The sequence below is a fragment of the Amblyomma mixtum genome, chromosome 3, assembly GCF_055824585.1.
Source record: "Amblyomma mixtum isolate Tamu chromosome 3, ASM5582458v1, whole genome shotgun sequence".
NCBI lineage: Eukaryota > Metazoa > Arthropoda > Arachnida > Ixodida > Ixodidae > Amblyomma > Amblyomma mixtum.
The window spans coordinates 187,515,884-187,531,699 of record NC_143014.1 but is presented as its reverse complement, the minus strand read 5'-3'; the positions used below and the strand labels follow the sequence as shown (position 1 = coordinate 187,531,699).

At 49.4% G+C, this 15,816-nt stretch overlaps 1 long non-coding RNA gene across 1 annotated transcript in view; it reads right to left on the bottom strand.

Annotated features, from left to right (window-relative positions):
• Positions 1 to 2,071: 2,071 nt before the first annotated feature.
• The window catches only part of LOC149353013 (uncharacterized), a 46,571-nt gene continuing 32,826 nt past the window's right edge, over positions 2,072 to 15,816 (bottom strand). The window contains exon 3 of the long non-coding RNA XR_016290897.1: positions 2,072 to 2,204. This is a non-coding gene — a long non-coding RNA (uncharacterized LOC149353013). The remainder of the gene's footprint in view (positions 2,205 to 15,816) is intronic.

Here is a 15,816-nt window from a genome sequence, read left to right as displayed (position 1 = left end):
AAAAGAGATTACCTCTCAAGTGGGTGGGGGTCAGTAAGGTCGGCGACCTCTGAAAACCCCGACTGTCTAGCTAAGCAGTGGACTTTACTGGCGCCTCTGGAGTCGGCTCTGGCGAGCACTGGGCTCCGCCCACTTATATGTACAGTTCCATTGCAGCAGTATTGGTTGAAATTGGGCGAGAGCAGATTTAGTAAAGCTCCGCCCAATTATCGAAGTTATTAAAACCCGCTGCAAACAAAGAGCAAGAGGAAGTGCGCCGAATCCCAGTCTCGACCGCTTTTAGACAGCCTTTCTTTTAACCGCCTTTCTCCTGTTGCCTTTATTTTTGGTCTCGTCTTCAATAAATAAGTTTTGTCTATCAAGAAGTTTAGAGTGGCTGCCCCAACCGGCAACGTGTCGCCGGACGAGTGGAGAAGACGTGAAGTGCCCAGCATTCGATCATACCAACCGGCCATTCCGACGACGATCCGGAGGAGAAACAACTGCAGCCCTCATTACTCAGTTCGAGGAAGGGGCTTTGTTTCGCCCTTGGTCCCCTCCGACAAGGCCGCTGGGCGGCGCGCCTTGTGAAGCCAACAGAAGGGATGATCCCCACGCTGGCGTCGCTGCGTCTCATGGTGGGATAGGTGGTGGCGGTTTATTTTAAAGAAAAAATTTAAATAAAAAGCGAAGGAAAATAATGCTGCCGGCCGCGTCAATTGCCATCTAGTATCGTAAGCACGCGAGCTGCAGCCGGTGGAGGTGAAAGGGAAAAGATGGCGAGGAGAAGAGCGATAGCAAGAAAGGACAGGGAAGAGCTTTGTATGCTATTTATAAAATACAAAAAGTAATCAAGTTCGCGCCGCCCGCCCGCAAATGTACGGGCTCTGCCCGAAAATAAGAGCGTGCGAGCGGCCATCGTGCACAATTATTTAGAGAAAACGACAAATTGTACGTAGCGTCCTGTCTCGAACTATTCGCGCGCGTGGCACACTGCACGAGCGGCCGGGATGGGGCGCCCGTCCTCGTACCGTCCGAGGTAGCACCTAAGGAGCGTTCATGCCACGCGTGCACTAGTTGGAAAAGAGCAAGCGGGAAGTCAAGCCCGCCTGCTCACCCATGGTTGGATAAAGACATGAATGGGTGGCTCCACGTCGCCCCGACGAGGTTGCTTGCCACTGCAACCGCAGGTGAATGCCACCGCCGTCGTCACCGCGCCGGCGTCAAGGCAAGACAGCAGCGGGGCTCGGCAGGGCCCCGATACCTCGACAATAACTACGAATTTTACTCCTATAACCTGTAGAACGGAGAACTGTGTGGAATAAAACAGCCGCTAACACGTTGAACGTACAAGGTAGGGGACTACTTGACACATCACAGACGAAAAAGTTTTGCTGTTTTACGTCAAAAATCATATCTCGCCCTATGAGAGCCCGAAAACGGACGTTCGGGAAGATATGCAAAGGCTTTTGGGGGGGACATCATCAGCCATTATCATCAGTGACCGGAGGACATCATCAGCCATTATTTCTAACATTTCGTTTAAAATGTCATGGGAAAGCCACCTGTACTCTGTTCGAGAAAGCCATGATTGCAGTTCTGGAATGTCTTTGGCACGAAGTTCCAGAAGCTGACTTAGATCACTTTCTGCATCATTATGACCACGCACTGCCAGTCCTTAGCACGCTGAGTACTGCAATGAAGGTAATGTCGCTATTAGTGCTTTCTTCGTGTTTTTCATTTCCTTTTTCTTCTCAACTACGCAAGCAGATGCTATACGTTCACCCCCGCTTTGGTAGCTGCGTTTCCGCTCATGGCCGCACGATGCAGATTCGAGGCTTCATGACTCTTAAGTCTTATAAGATCTTTCTTCCAGTTAGAAAAACCATTAATCACAAACGTCAATTAAGAGTCCTTATCCCTGGAAGTATCTGCTAGAAAGATGTTCATAGCACAAGCAGCGCGACAAGTCTCACAGAATACCTTGTCCACTGGCGTCATGAACAAGCCATTCGTACACCTTTTTTTCACGCTGGTTGGTGACGTCGCCCCTTTTGTGCTTTAGCAGCGGGGGTTGCATGCATACCTTTCTGTGAGCAGAGAAGAAGCGACGTCCTTCATCCACGGAATATACAGCAGTCGCTTGTCGATTCTCAGCGATTCTAACAGACCCAGCTTTCCAGGACATGTGCTACTGCCGGCTGGTGGCGGCGGCAGGATGCATACTGAATAGGAAAGGGCGCAAAAAACAAAACAAAACGTGAAAAAAAAGCTCGTAGAGAAAATGCTTTGGGGATTTGTATCAAAATTGCAGAGGTTTAAGCTTGGCTTGAACTTATAGTGATACGAGAGAAAGCTGTGTTAAGCATGTTTATGCATGGTTTGACGGTTTGAATTAGGGGAAACGCTCAAGCTTCGCCTTTAGAGTAGCCGCGCGATAGCCCTGTAACACCACGTTTTCAATCGCCGTTTTTTATATATTTTAAAGGTAAGTTTTTGGGAAAGGAAGGCGCCACGGAATGGTGGACACCTACACCTAATCAGGACAAGGTCACTTTTTCATATTTTTTTCTTTAAAGGTGCACTAAAGAGGAACCTGAAATCGTCTTTTTACCAAGGAAGCTTGATCTACGCGTTCCGAGCATTTTTAAAACTTCGAACTATTGTCCTGTGCGGCCGATTTCCGTAATTTAAATCGGATGAAACGTCCCGGCTCCCGCCTTTTTTTGAACTCGCCGCTGAAGGTAGGAGGAGTCAACTAACACATGGAGGGCCTTTCAGCAGTCGAGTGGTGGCTTCGTTTTTTCTTTTCTTTTATTTTTAGGTTTCTGTGAATGAATAGATCCAGTCAGAGACTATATAGCTGCAAATTAGGCCCACGGAAATGAAAAATACGCGTGTACTCTTTGCTTTCTCCGATCGCTACGTATCACTCCGCCGATGGCAGAGCGGCAAGCCGCCACGGGACTGGCTGAAGGGTTGGTTGACTCCTCCTACCGTCAGCGGTGAGTTGAAAAAAAGGCGGGAGCCGGGGCGTTTATACCAATTTAAATTAGGGAAATTGGCCGCACAGGACAACAATCCAGTTTCTAAGAATGCTCGGAATGTGAAGATTGAGCCCTCCAGCCCCCTCGCAGTCGGCGCCTATGACGGCTGTATGCAAGCAATCGTGTGTATGGTGTTCAACAAGAAGAAGCAGTAGGTGTAAAGGAGCCGTCCATCATCGGCAAGTGCGTCGCGCAATTAAAAAAAAAAATCATCAGTGACACTTAAGACTGTTTACGTGTAGGAATCCGAAAGCAACTGTCCCTAGGTGCGCTGACACCCACAGACGCACACACACACGCACGCGCGCCCGTATGACACCGCCCGGAACGCTGTACGACGAACGGCTGAATGACAATTTTGATACGAAAATTGGTTTTTGAGGAAAGGAAACGGCGCAGTAGCTGTCTCACATCTCGGTGGACACCTCAACCTCGCCTTAAGGGGAGAGGTCGTCGGTTCGTCGTCGTCGGTTCGAATACTTGCTGCAAGCTAGCGTCCAACTTGTCTAGCACATGTAAGCTATATGCAGCGAGAAATCGTATGACACCACCCTGAACGCTGTACGACAATACGGTTGCGTCAGAATTTTGGTACAAATGTAGTCTGTAAAACTAGTGTCACATTGAGGTCGGCCGTTCAGGAGTATTATAGACGAACGACATGTATGTGATTTAGGAGCAAATTGGCGGGCTAGTTGGTCCTTTTGCTGCATGGTTATAGAACAGCTAGCGCAGGGAGGAGACACAAGGAACATTCAAAGACACGCCCTTGTGTGTCTTTGAATGTTCCTTGTGTCATGTCCCTGCGCTGTTCCCTAACCATGCATGTTTATAATTGCTTGAAATGGCGGTCTCCACCATCTTCGAATACACACTAACACACGCCGCCAGCTATTCTCGTAATCGGACTGGTAATGCTTTCGCATTAAAATGTTGACTACGACATTCGCCTCGAGGTAAGCAAATTTACAGCGGTCGGCACTGTTCTAAGATGTGCTAAAATACCCGGCACGTTGTTTAAGTGCCCTTACAGCGTGAGGAACAAGTGTCTGATTGACCAATGAAATCGGCTATGTACAGGGCCGTCCAAAATATGCGCGAACACGGCTCAGCGTGGCTAGAAACGACTCAGAACACGGCTCAACGTTAGAAAAGCTTTTCTGATCAATTATCTTTAAGCGATGCAATATTCAGTAATATTCTCTATTGATCAAGACCACAAAAATAAATAAATATATAAAAAATTCCCTGCTGGTTTCTGTGGCTCTTGGCTTCTGTCATATGTATAACGAGCCCCTGATCCCCTTCCCTTGTCTGCTATATATATATATATATATATATATATATATATACTGGGTGTCCGAGCTAAATGTAACCAAACTTTTAAAAAAGGCGAAGTGTCCTAGTCCAGTGAAACCAACTGAGAGTTGTTCACAGTCGCGTGGCCTAGTCTTGAGTATTTTTTTTCGCTCTTCAAAGTTAATTAATTAGTTAAGTTTAGTTAGCTAACTTTGTAATTTTTCACTTCAGGAAGAAAGTGTCAATGGAAAAGTTGCAGATCACTCCGAAAAACCGCTAGTAGTGCTTTTTCCGTCAAGTTACGATTTACGTAGCTTCATTTATTGGCTTTAAAATAAAGTTGTCACGTGACCAGCTGCTCGCTCACTTCTCTGCCCCAATGTGCACCCAAAGTCTCATCGAGGAGAGGACTTCAGAAAAAACGGATTTTATTCTTTGAAGGCGCCTCTTGGGACGCTGAAGTGGCCCAGTTGTCATGTGGAAGCTTTTTCTTATTGTGCGGGTTATGGTTAAAGGCCGGTAAAAAAACTACTTTACGTAAATATTACTTCCCTGCAAATGTCTCAGTAAGCTGTTTGGGAAAGCGATCTGCAACTTTTCCATTGACACTTTGTTCCTCAAGTCAATAATTAAAAAGTTAGTTAATTAAGCTTGACTAATTAGTCAACCTTGAAGAACGAAAAAAATACTGCAGACTAGGTCACGCGACTCTAAACAATCCTCATTTGGTTTCAGACGGCTAGGAGACCCCGTGTTTTTTAAAAGCTTGGTTACATTTAGCTGGGACACCTGGTATATACATATACCGGGTGTCTCAGCTAAATGTAACCAAACTTTTAAAAAAGGCCAAGTGTCCTAGTCCAGTGAAACCAACTCAGGGTTGTTCATAGTCGCGTGGCCTAGTCTTGAGTATTTTTTTCGTTCTTCAAAGTTAATTAATTAGTTAAGTTTAATTAGCTAACTTTTTAATTATTCACTTCAGGAAGAAAGTGTCAATGGAAAAGTTGCAGATCACCCCGAAAAACCGCTAGTAGTGCTTTTTCCGTCAAGTTACGATTTACGTAGTGTAGGGGTGCGTTTATTAGGCGTCCTCAAGAGACTGAACCGCTGTGCAGGGTCTGGCAGCGTAGACGGGCGTAGCCAGCACCAAGAGAGAAGAGAGCGGGGGAACTTCGTCGTCGTCAGGCGCAGCGTAGTGTCGGCGCATAACTTCGTCGTCGTCAGGCGCAGCGCAGTGTCGGCGCATGGTGGTAGCGGAACCTGTCACACTTGGCACACTACAGTTTCCCCCGGGTGAAAAGGAGCCATCCTGGCGTCTTAAGGGGAAGGAAGAACAGAGGGGTCGTAGTACGGCTTCAGTCGGTCGACGTGGACGGTTTCGCGGCCACGGCGACGCAAGTCCGCAGCGGGTACAAGAGGCTCAACAATATAATTGACCGGAGATGTTTGCTTCAGAACCCGGTAGGGACCATGATAGCGATGCAGCAGTTTCCGCGAAAGGCCGGGAGTTGTGGGAGGCACCCAGAGCCACACAAGGGAGTCGGGAGGGTAGGAGGTAGAGGCCGCGGAAGTGTCGCGGTCATGTTTTTGCTGCCACTGGGTCTGCGTGGTAAACGAGCGAGCAAGCTGGCGGCATTCTTCGGCGTACCTGGCAGCGTCGGAGAGTGGCGTGGACTCGGAAATGTCGGGTCGGTAGCGAAGAAGAGTATCCATCGTGCAGGGGGGCTCGCGGCCGTACAGAAGAAAGAAGGGAGAGAATCCAGTGGTGGTTTGTGTCGCAGTGTTATATGCGTAGGTGACGAAGGGAAGAACTTGGTCCCAGTTGGAGTGGTTGGCGTCGACGTACATGGACAGCATGTCACTGAGGGTTCGGTTGAAACGCTCGGTCAGGCCGTTGGTCTGAGGGTGGTAAGACGAAGCGGTTCGATGGATAATGCGGCATTCCTTGAGGAGGGCCTCAAGAGCGTCAGACAGGAATACGCGTCCACGGTCGCTGAGCAGTTCTTGAGGAGCACCATGGCGAAGAATCAGGTTCTTTAGAAGAAAGGAAGCCACGTCGCGGGCGGAGGCAGATGGTAATGGAGACGTTTCAGCATAACGTGTGAGGTGATCCACGGCCACGATAATCCAGCGGTGACCAGCGGGAGTGGGAGGGAGGGGGCCGTAGAGGTCCATGCCAACGCGGTCAAACGGGCGGGCAGGGCAGGGTAACGGTTGCAGTGGAGCAGGCGAGGTGTGAGGCGGACATTTACGCCGTTGACAGGATGGGCAAGATCGCACAAAGTGGCGAACAAAGCGGTACATGCCACGCCAGTAGAATCGAAGACGCAGACGCGTGTAGGTTTTCAACACGCCGCCGTGGGCACACTGTGGGTCCGCATGAAAAGCGGCGCAAATGTCGGTGCGTAGATGGCGGGGGATCACTAGGAGCCATTTGCGTCCGTCGAACAGGTAATTGCGACGGTAGAGGAGACCGTCCCGAATAGAAAAGTGACGGGCTTGACGTAAGAGAGAACGGGACGAATTATCAGTCGTAGGACTCGAAAGGAAGTTAATAAGACTGGCGATCCAAGGGTCTTTCTGCTGCTCGGTTGACATGTCGGCAGTGGCAAGCGAGGACAAGTCGTAAGCAGACACAGGAGCAGGCGATGAAGCACTAGGTAGCGGCGAGCGGGAAAGAGCGTCCGCGTCATTATGCTTGAGGCCGGAGCGGTAAATGACATGAATGTCATACTCCTGCAATCGCAGAGCCCAGCGAGCTAGGCGGCCTGACGGGTCTTTGAGAGAGGCCAGCCAGCACAGGGCATGGTGGTCGGTTACTATACAGAACGGGCGACCGTAGACATAGGGACGAAATTTTCCAATGGCCCAAATGATGGCCAAACATTCTCGTTCGGTAACAGAATAGTTGGCCTCCGCTTTGCTCAAGGTCCGACTGGCGTAGGCGACCACATATTCACGGAAGCCAGGTTTGCGTTGGGTGAGAACGGCACACAGTCCAATACCGCTGGCGTCAGTGTGGATCTCAGTAGGCGCAGTCGGGTCAAAGTGGCGCAGGATAGGAGGCGAAACCAAAAGGCGGCGCAAGGTGTCGAAGGCGTCGTCGCAAGCAGGCGTCCAAGCGGAGAGGTTGGAGCTGCCTGCGAGTAGCTGGGTCAGAGGAGCGATGATCGAGGCGAAATTTAAGATGAAGCGACGGAAGTACGAGCAAAGGCCAACGAAGCTACGGAGCTGCTTCAGTGAGGTGGGCTTCGGAAATTCGGCAACTGCACGAAGTTTGGCGGGGTCCGGAAGAATGCCGTCTTTAGAGACTACATGTCCTAAAATGGTGAGTTGTCGGGCAGCAAAGCGGCACTTTTTCAAATTCATCTGGAGCCCAGCGTCAGTAAGACAAGTCAGAACGCGCTCCAGGCGGATGAGATGAGAAGAAAAGTCCGCAGAAAAGACGACGATGTCATCGAGATAGCAAAGACAACTCTCCCACTTGAGTCCACTAAGGATGGTGTCCATCAGGCGTTCGAAAGTTGCCGGGGCGTTGCAAAGGCCAAACGGCAGGCATGACGTTGAACTCATATAAGCCGTCAGGTGTTATGAAGGCAGTTTTTGAGCGATCAGTGTCAGCCATAGGCACCTGCCAGTAACCTGACCTCAAATCCAGCGAGGAGAAATACTCAGCTCCTTGCAAGCAGTCCAGGGCGTCATCGATTCGTGGCAGGGGATAGACGTCCTTGCGTGTGATGTTGTTGAGCAGGCGGTAATCAACACAGAACCTGATGGAACCATCTTTCTTTTTTACCAACACAACAGGAGACGCCCAGGGACTGTGAGAGGGCTGTATGACACCCCGACGGAGCATGTCGTCCACGTGATCAGAGATGACGCGGCGCTCAGAAGCCGAGACACGATAGGGGCGCTGGCGAAGAGGGGCGTGTGTACCTGTGTCGATGGTGTGCGCAACGATAGACGTACGGCCCAAGGCAGTCTGAGGAAGATCGAAAGAAGACCTGAAGCGCTGGAGGAGGGCGACGAGTTGATCACGTAGCGCGGGTGGAAGGTCAGCGTCAATGGCACGGTGGAAGACGTCGGAGGGCGGTGGATCATTCTTAACATCACAGGAGCTGAGCACATCGACATCGAAGGAAGCGGTGGTATCATGAATAGGGTAGGGAAGGCAGGAATCAAGTTCTTCAATACGCCCGAGGCATTCACCTCGGAGCACTGCTGACGGGCACGAAGATGGGTTAGAGACGTAAATTGCACTTTGTCCATGGTCGATCGTCAGAACAGCAAAGGGAAGCAGGAGGCAGGGATGGCGGGAAGCGGTTTCGGAAGGCGTGAAGAAAACAGTTGAATGAGTGACGCCGGCACAGGAGAGGGGTACGAGGGCAGCAGAAAACGGAGGAATGTCGGTATCAGTCGCGACCACAAGTTTGGCAGACTGCGTAGGTACGTCGCAAAAGGGAGCGTCACACAGCGGAGAAAAGGCGATTTCAGCTCGAGCGCAGTCAATAACGGCACGATGGGTCGAAAGGAAGTCACATCCCAGGATGATGTCGTGTGAGCAGTGAGACAGCACAATAAACTCGATGGTGTACAAAACATCTTGAATGAGGACACGGGCCGTACATGCGGCTGAGGGATGAATGCGCTGTGATGAGGCGGTGCGAAGCGAAAAGTCAGAAAGTGGGGTAGTCACTTTGCGGAGTCGGCGGCAGAGAGCTTCACTTATAACAGATACTGCAGCGCCCGTGTCGACGAGGGCGAGAACCTTGGCACCTTCCACGAACACTACGATTACATTAGCGGGACGACTCGGAGGACTTGAGGAGTTCGAAACAAGCGCAGTTCTTGCCCCCGGAACTGCGGCTGTTAGTTTCCCTCAAGTGCGGAGCTAGAACGTCGCAGCATCGGAGAAGGGGAACGGCGTCGAGGGGAAGGCGATCGGCGAGTGGTGTAAGTTTGGCGATCAGGGGAAACAAAGGGGGGACCAGGTGGACTTCTCGGCGAGGATAGTTCGGCATCGTACGGGTAGGAGCGCAGATCAGGTCGAGAAGGCGGAAGGCGCTGGCGGCAAAGCCGCGCGACATGGCCGGGCCGACCACAGGCGTAACAGATGGGTCGGTTGTCCGCAGTACGCCAGGGATTCGTAGGATGTGGGCGAACTCTTGAGAACGGAGCTTGAGACGGGGGCTCAGACGGCGGCGGCGGACGGAAAGAAGGGGCGGCCTGGTAGGAATCGGATGCCGGCGTATGTCGTGGCCTGGCCACTGCTTGGGCGTACGTCAGGGGTGCTGTCACAGGCGGGAGCACAGGGCTTGACGGTAGCAGGTCAGCGACTTGGTCTTGCACGACACGGCGAATGGTAGGAGCCAAAGACGGGGTCGAGTCAGGAATTTGGCGGGCGGGGTCTTGAAAATGTGATATGAGGGACAGCTGGCGAGCGACCTCTTCACGAACGAAGGCTTTGATTTGGTTGAGAAGAGGGGAGTCCTCAGGAGAAGAACCGCCCAGGGCCAGTGGTAGAGAGGGCCTCGTCGCAGACACCGGCACGCCGTGTGGAAGCGCGCTGCTTGCGGAGCTCGTCGTAGCTCTGGCAAAGCTTAATAACCTCACTGACGGTGGTAGGATTTTTCGCGAGGAGCATCTGAAATGCGTCGTCAGCGATGCCTTTGAGGATGTGGTGGATCTTGTCCGCTTCTGGCAAGGCGGCGTTGACACGTTTGCAGAGGTCAACGATGTCCTCAATGTAACTTGTGAAGGTCTCGTTGGTGTGTTGAGCGCGGTCCCGTAAACGCTGTTCGGCACGGAGCTTGCGCACCGCAGGGCGGCCGAATACTTCCGCAAAACTCTTCTTAAATACGGGCCAAGTGGGTAGGTCCGCCTCATGGTTTCGAAACCAGAGGTTCGCCACGTCCGTGAGATAAAAGATGACGTTACTCAGCTTGATAGTGTCATCCCATTTGTTGTAGCTGCTCACTCGCTCATACGATGACAACCAGTCGTCAACATCTTGGTCGGCAGTGCCACTGAAGAGGGCAGGGTCACGCTGCCGGATGGCGCCAGAACAAATGACGGTGGTTGAACTGGCCGCCGGTGTTGGGGCAGTCTCATTTGGCATGGTTGACACAGGCGGCAGCGTACGGCTCCGGAGTTCCAGGTCGGTAGGGGACGAACCCAGCACCTCCACCAATTGTAGGGGTGCGTTTATTAGGCGTCCTCAAGAGACCGAACCGCTGTGCAGGGTCTGGCAGCGTAGACGGGCGTAGCCAGCACCAAGAGAGAAGAGAGCGGGGGAACTTCGTCGTCGTCAGGCGCAGCGTAGTGTCGGCGCATAACTTCGTCGTCGTCAGGCGCAGCGCAGTGTCGGCGCATGGTGGTAGCGGAACCTGTCACACTTGGCACACTACAGTAGCTTCATTTATTGGCTTTAAAATAAAGTTGTCACGTGACCAGCTGCTCGCTCACTTCTCTGCCCCAATGTGCACCCAAAGTCTCATCGAGGAGAGGACTTCAGAAAAAACGGATTTTATTCTTTGAAGGCGCCTCTTGGGACGCTGAAGTGGCCCAGTTGTCATGTGGAAGCTTTTTCTTATTGTGCGGGTTATGGTTAAAGGCCGGTAAAAAAACTACTTTACGTAAATATTACTTCCCTTCAAATGTCTCAGTAAGCTGTTTCTGAAAGCGATCTACAACTTTTCGATTGACACTTTGTTCCTCAAGTCAATAATTAAAAAGTTAGTTAATTAAGCTTGACTAATTAGTCAACCTTGAAGAACGAAAAAAATACTGCAGACTAGGTCACGCGACTCTAAACAATCCTCATTTGGTTTCAGACGGCTAGGAGACCCCGTGTTTTTTAAAAGCTTGGTTACATTTAGCTGGGACACCTGGTATATACATACTGTGCGTTGTATTGTGCGATGTCCGTGCGCGCTAAAGAACCCCAGGTGGTCGAAATTTCCCGAACCCTCCGCTACGGCGTCCCTCATAGCCTGAGTCGCTTTGGGACGTTAAACCCCAATAAACCAAGCTACTGCAAATGATTGCCAAGCATGAGGGGGTAGTCTCCGAGTGAAAGATTCTGAGATCACTGGGGAAAGCCGTAGCCACTCGACGTTTCTTGACTCAGCGTATTTTTATCGGCTGACGTCACGTCAGGTTATCAGTTTTCAATTGGAAATAGCAATGCCACTTCCTTTTTGTTGCCGCTTGTTTCTTGTGCTCCCTGAGCAATAAAAAGGCTGAACCAGTGCAAGGCTGTGCCATTTTTAGTGAACCTTTGGAAAGGTGCCAATGTCTCGTGTCCGAAAATGCGAAGGAAGGCGTATTGTAGATTTAAGCCTGCAAGCCTACTCCCAGAGGGGCATATCAATGTTGACTAGTCGGCTACATTCGACCGTAAACTGGATAATTCAAGCGTACAGAAAAGAGCGACGGATTAAGGATGCTCCGCGGACAGGCTGTCCAAAAGCCACCACTGAAGAGGACGATATGAACATCGTTGAGGCAGGTGTTGACCAGCCCACTGCAAGTGTGGGTGAAATTAAGAACAGCGTGTGGCTACCAAGCGTGTCCAACACAACCGTGAAGCGTCGCCCGCACGCGGTTGACCTCAAATCTAGGACAGCAGTTCAAAAGCCAGTCTTAAGTGCGACAAACAAGCAAAAACGCCTAGAATTTGCCCGACAGCATGAAGGGTGGGCCGAAGAGTGGGCAAAGGTCGTCTTTACGGACAAATCAGTATTTACTAGTTCGGACCAGCGACAGCGAGTCTGGCGGCTTGAAAACTGCCGGTGAAGATAATTATGTAAGATATCGTATCCTAGAAGGAGCGAAACTTGATTTCGTACACTACTATTTGCTGCCGAGGTGCATAACGGAAGTTACGGTTACTTTTTGCGCTATTAAGCTGCTTCTGATAGACCACAAGAAAAAATTGCTGCAGTGGCCTAATTTTTGTGTTTTCGCAGATCGCACAGTTCGGAAAAGTGTTCAGGAAATAAAAAAAAAACATTTTCTTTAAGATTAGCCTGTCGTTTCTGATATAAGGCGCATTTGATATAAGTGGCCATAGTAAGGAAAGCTCACACGTTCTACAAGGCTATAACAATTTCTTCACAGTGTGTCGATGCCGCACCTCGTCTTTGGGCTCTGTGAGCTATCGATACATTTTAATCTGGCTCATTTACGTCCATTGCACATTGTGCTTGCGCCCACAGATATCGCATTCAGGGTGCATACCAAAGAGTGCATATGTCCTTAAGCGAGAATACAGCACTACAGTGCCCGCCTAAACCGTGGTGCCCATAGCATAAATTAAAGTGCTACTGTACCAGCATTCGGCAGATATTGCTTTCGCGACAAATTGTTTTTTTGCACCAATATAGTTCGCTAATGATAGCAATAACAACATTGTGCAATATGTGAATATCCACATCTAAAAGTGCATACCGGCTAAGAGAGACGAAGCAAAGTCGATTAGAAAAAGCATTGTGCGTAATAGTTATCCGGCTTAAGATTTGAAATGCAGTATTGAGCGGCCAATATTGACCAGTGACGAATGATGCGAGCACAATACCTTACTTTGAGTTTCAGCCTAGTTTATAAAAGTTATGGGTGAAATCTACGTGCAGCTAATGCAATAAAGAACAGGCAGGAACTTTCAAACCACTTAAAATGTTCTCTTCGTCGAGAACGTGTAGCAGTTAGAGAGCCGATTTTCATAGCCTTTGGAAAACGTATAAACCTAATTTTACTGAATCTGGGAACATATGATAATCTCTCAAAACAAGTGAATTGAGAGAAGAATGGCCCCGTTGGCCGCATTTTCTATGATGGTGTAAACTGAACTTAAGTTTAAGCACGTTAATGTACACCAAACAACCCTAAAAAAATAAATTTATTAAATACTTGCTTCTTGTAGCATACCGTCTTAATGTGCATTTTATGCCAGTGCTAACAAAATTTCATTTTTCATTTTTTGTAGGTGCATGCCGCAGTTCACACAGCGCGTCGCATCCATGGCGACTGTTCAGCTGTGACTGTTTGAGGTGCTATGACAGCCGAAGGCCTGGGACCCCTGGTTCGGATAGAGTGTCAGCTGAATGGACGCTCCTACTGTGCCATCCTGGATGATGTGCTCTTCCCATACCTCGTTGGGGGACCACTCCCTGAAAATGACTTCATTCTGCAGCACAACTTACCTACCCACGAGGCCAAAAAAATTGATGCGTTTCTTGAGCAGCGTGACATTGCAGTGCTCGAATGGCCTCCACAGTCGCCTGACCTCAACGTCATTAAGAATGTTTGGGGAAACATGAAGCTTGCTGCGGGGCGCCGGCAGCTCCATTCCCTCTCTGCGGATGCGCTATGGGCTGTTGTGCAAGAGGAGTGGGAGTGGCATAGATCCGACAACTGCCTCTGTAGGTCCCTGTACAGTTCCCTCTAGAATAGAATGAAGGCTGTTATAGACACTGGAGGCGAACCTACCCGCTATTGAGCATAATCAGGGAACTAGTTGAAGCCTGCCACCTACGCGAAAGGAATAGTCTACGCATGAGCAAAACCTCAGTGGGCTGGGTGGAAAGCGAATTTTATACAATCAGTATCTTGGTGTCAATGCTGTGGGCTTTATTTTTTGTTATTAAACTTTTGTTCGTCCATGGAGTAACACGTTCGACATGAGCTTGCGACTTTGCCTTCGGTTGTTCCTTTTGATAGATAGTTGTTTGTTTCTTCATGATGGCGAGCTTTAATTGTGAGTGGTATTCGCTCCATGTATGAAATATCCAGTGAAAACAACCGACTCATTTGTTGTCTATAGTAGGGCGCAGCGTAGCCCTTTGATGGCCTATGAGCGCAATTGTGTACAAAAAGAATTCGCAGCTTTTTCTGAGTGTGCGGTACGTGGGAGTTATTTCTTTGATCCAGGAGAATTTCGCATGTAAATATTATTCCACGACATAATGCGCGTGGTAGCATGTCGACCGCCCTTTTCATGGAGACATATTTTTTCCCCCGCAGTAAGGGCATCTGTGTTTTCTTTATTTGCATGCATAATGAGGATCTATGAAATATAAATTCTTCCATGGTCCTTCGAGAGTTTTCATGACAAGTCACGGCATTTCGATGTTGCTGCTTCCATGTATTTCGCACCTTTACGAAAATTTTCACAGCCGTGCAAAAAGCATAACTTTGCCATTTTGCGCTGGAAATCTAACCTGTTATCTCTCTGAAAACTCGGGATAATACTTGTTTTCAGTGCAAACAAAAAATGGCGTATGAAAGATTAAAAAAAGTAACAGCATTTGCTAATACGTGGCAGTGGTCCGCGTCGTCCTCTATACAACAGCTGAGCAAGCGCAACAGTAAACAAAATTACCTTCTTATACTTGACTATACCAGTAAATTCAGAAGAATTGAAATTCTAGAGCCTATTAATTTGTTCGTGATTAGCTTCTTGTCACGTGCTAGGAAAGTTTTAAGAGCAGCCTATATTTTGGTTGTGAAAGCATTTAGTGTGCAGATCTTAAATGTGAGCTGAGCTTCACTTAATACCTAAGTTCTATCCGACTTAGCTACGAAAAGTTTTTTTATATTTTTTCACTTCCGTTCCCAGCACTCCTAATCACGGTGCCTCTGGCACCAAGTATTTGTTGCAGTCAGCATTCAACTCGCGGAGAGCCGAAGTGCCGCACCCTCTTTGTCACCAGTGTCAGCATCATGGGCCTCGTCAGGAGCAGCCTACATCACAAGTGCTTCCTGTAACAAACTTTGGGTTCCTAGTTATCCCCTCTCTTTGTGGTTACCTACACCTGTCTCCTTTGTTTGTTCAACGCTCTATCACATCTGAAGAAAGATATGCCGGCAGAAAAGTGCCACTGGAGGTAAGAAGAACGATAGAAGAAAATAAGAAAATCTGAACACATCATAAGATAGTTCAGCTCTTCGAATAGGGTCCTGTGAGTGGTGGCTTGAGCTTCCAAATGCATTGTCGCACAGCCTGCTTAATGCAGGAATCAATGACACCCATGCATAGAAACAAAAATTTCGCGATGAGTTAAACGTATTCTGATTTCTTTCAAACTCATTACAAGTGTTGATGACGTTTATAAGTTCTTTAACAAAATTCGATGTAGAGCGACGCGATCTGCAAACATTTTCGTGCGAGACTTATTATGAGACCACTGCGGCCAAGAAGAAGGAGATCGATATCATCCGTCTGCACCCGGTTTAGCAGCTGCTGCAAAGTATCTCATCCGCCGCACACAGCACGCGCAGAAAATAGTCGTTCTCCGCTACCCACGTCAACTGCAGAGTGCGGTAAAGCTCTGAGGATACCTCGCCGCGCTGGCTCAGTGGAGAGTGCCCTGCTACAGTATCGGGGCACCCGAGATCGATCTCAGCTGCGGAGACCCCGTTTGAATGGAAGTCAAACGCGAAGCAGCTGTCTAATTCGCGATGTCAGTGCGAGTTACCCCCTCCCCCTGGT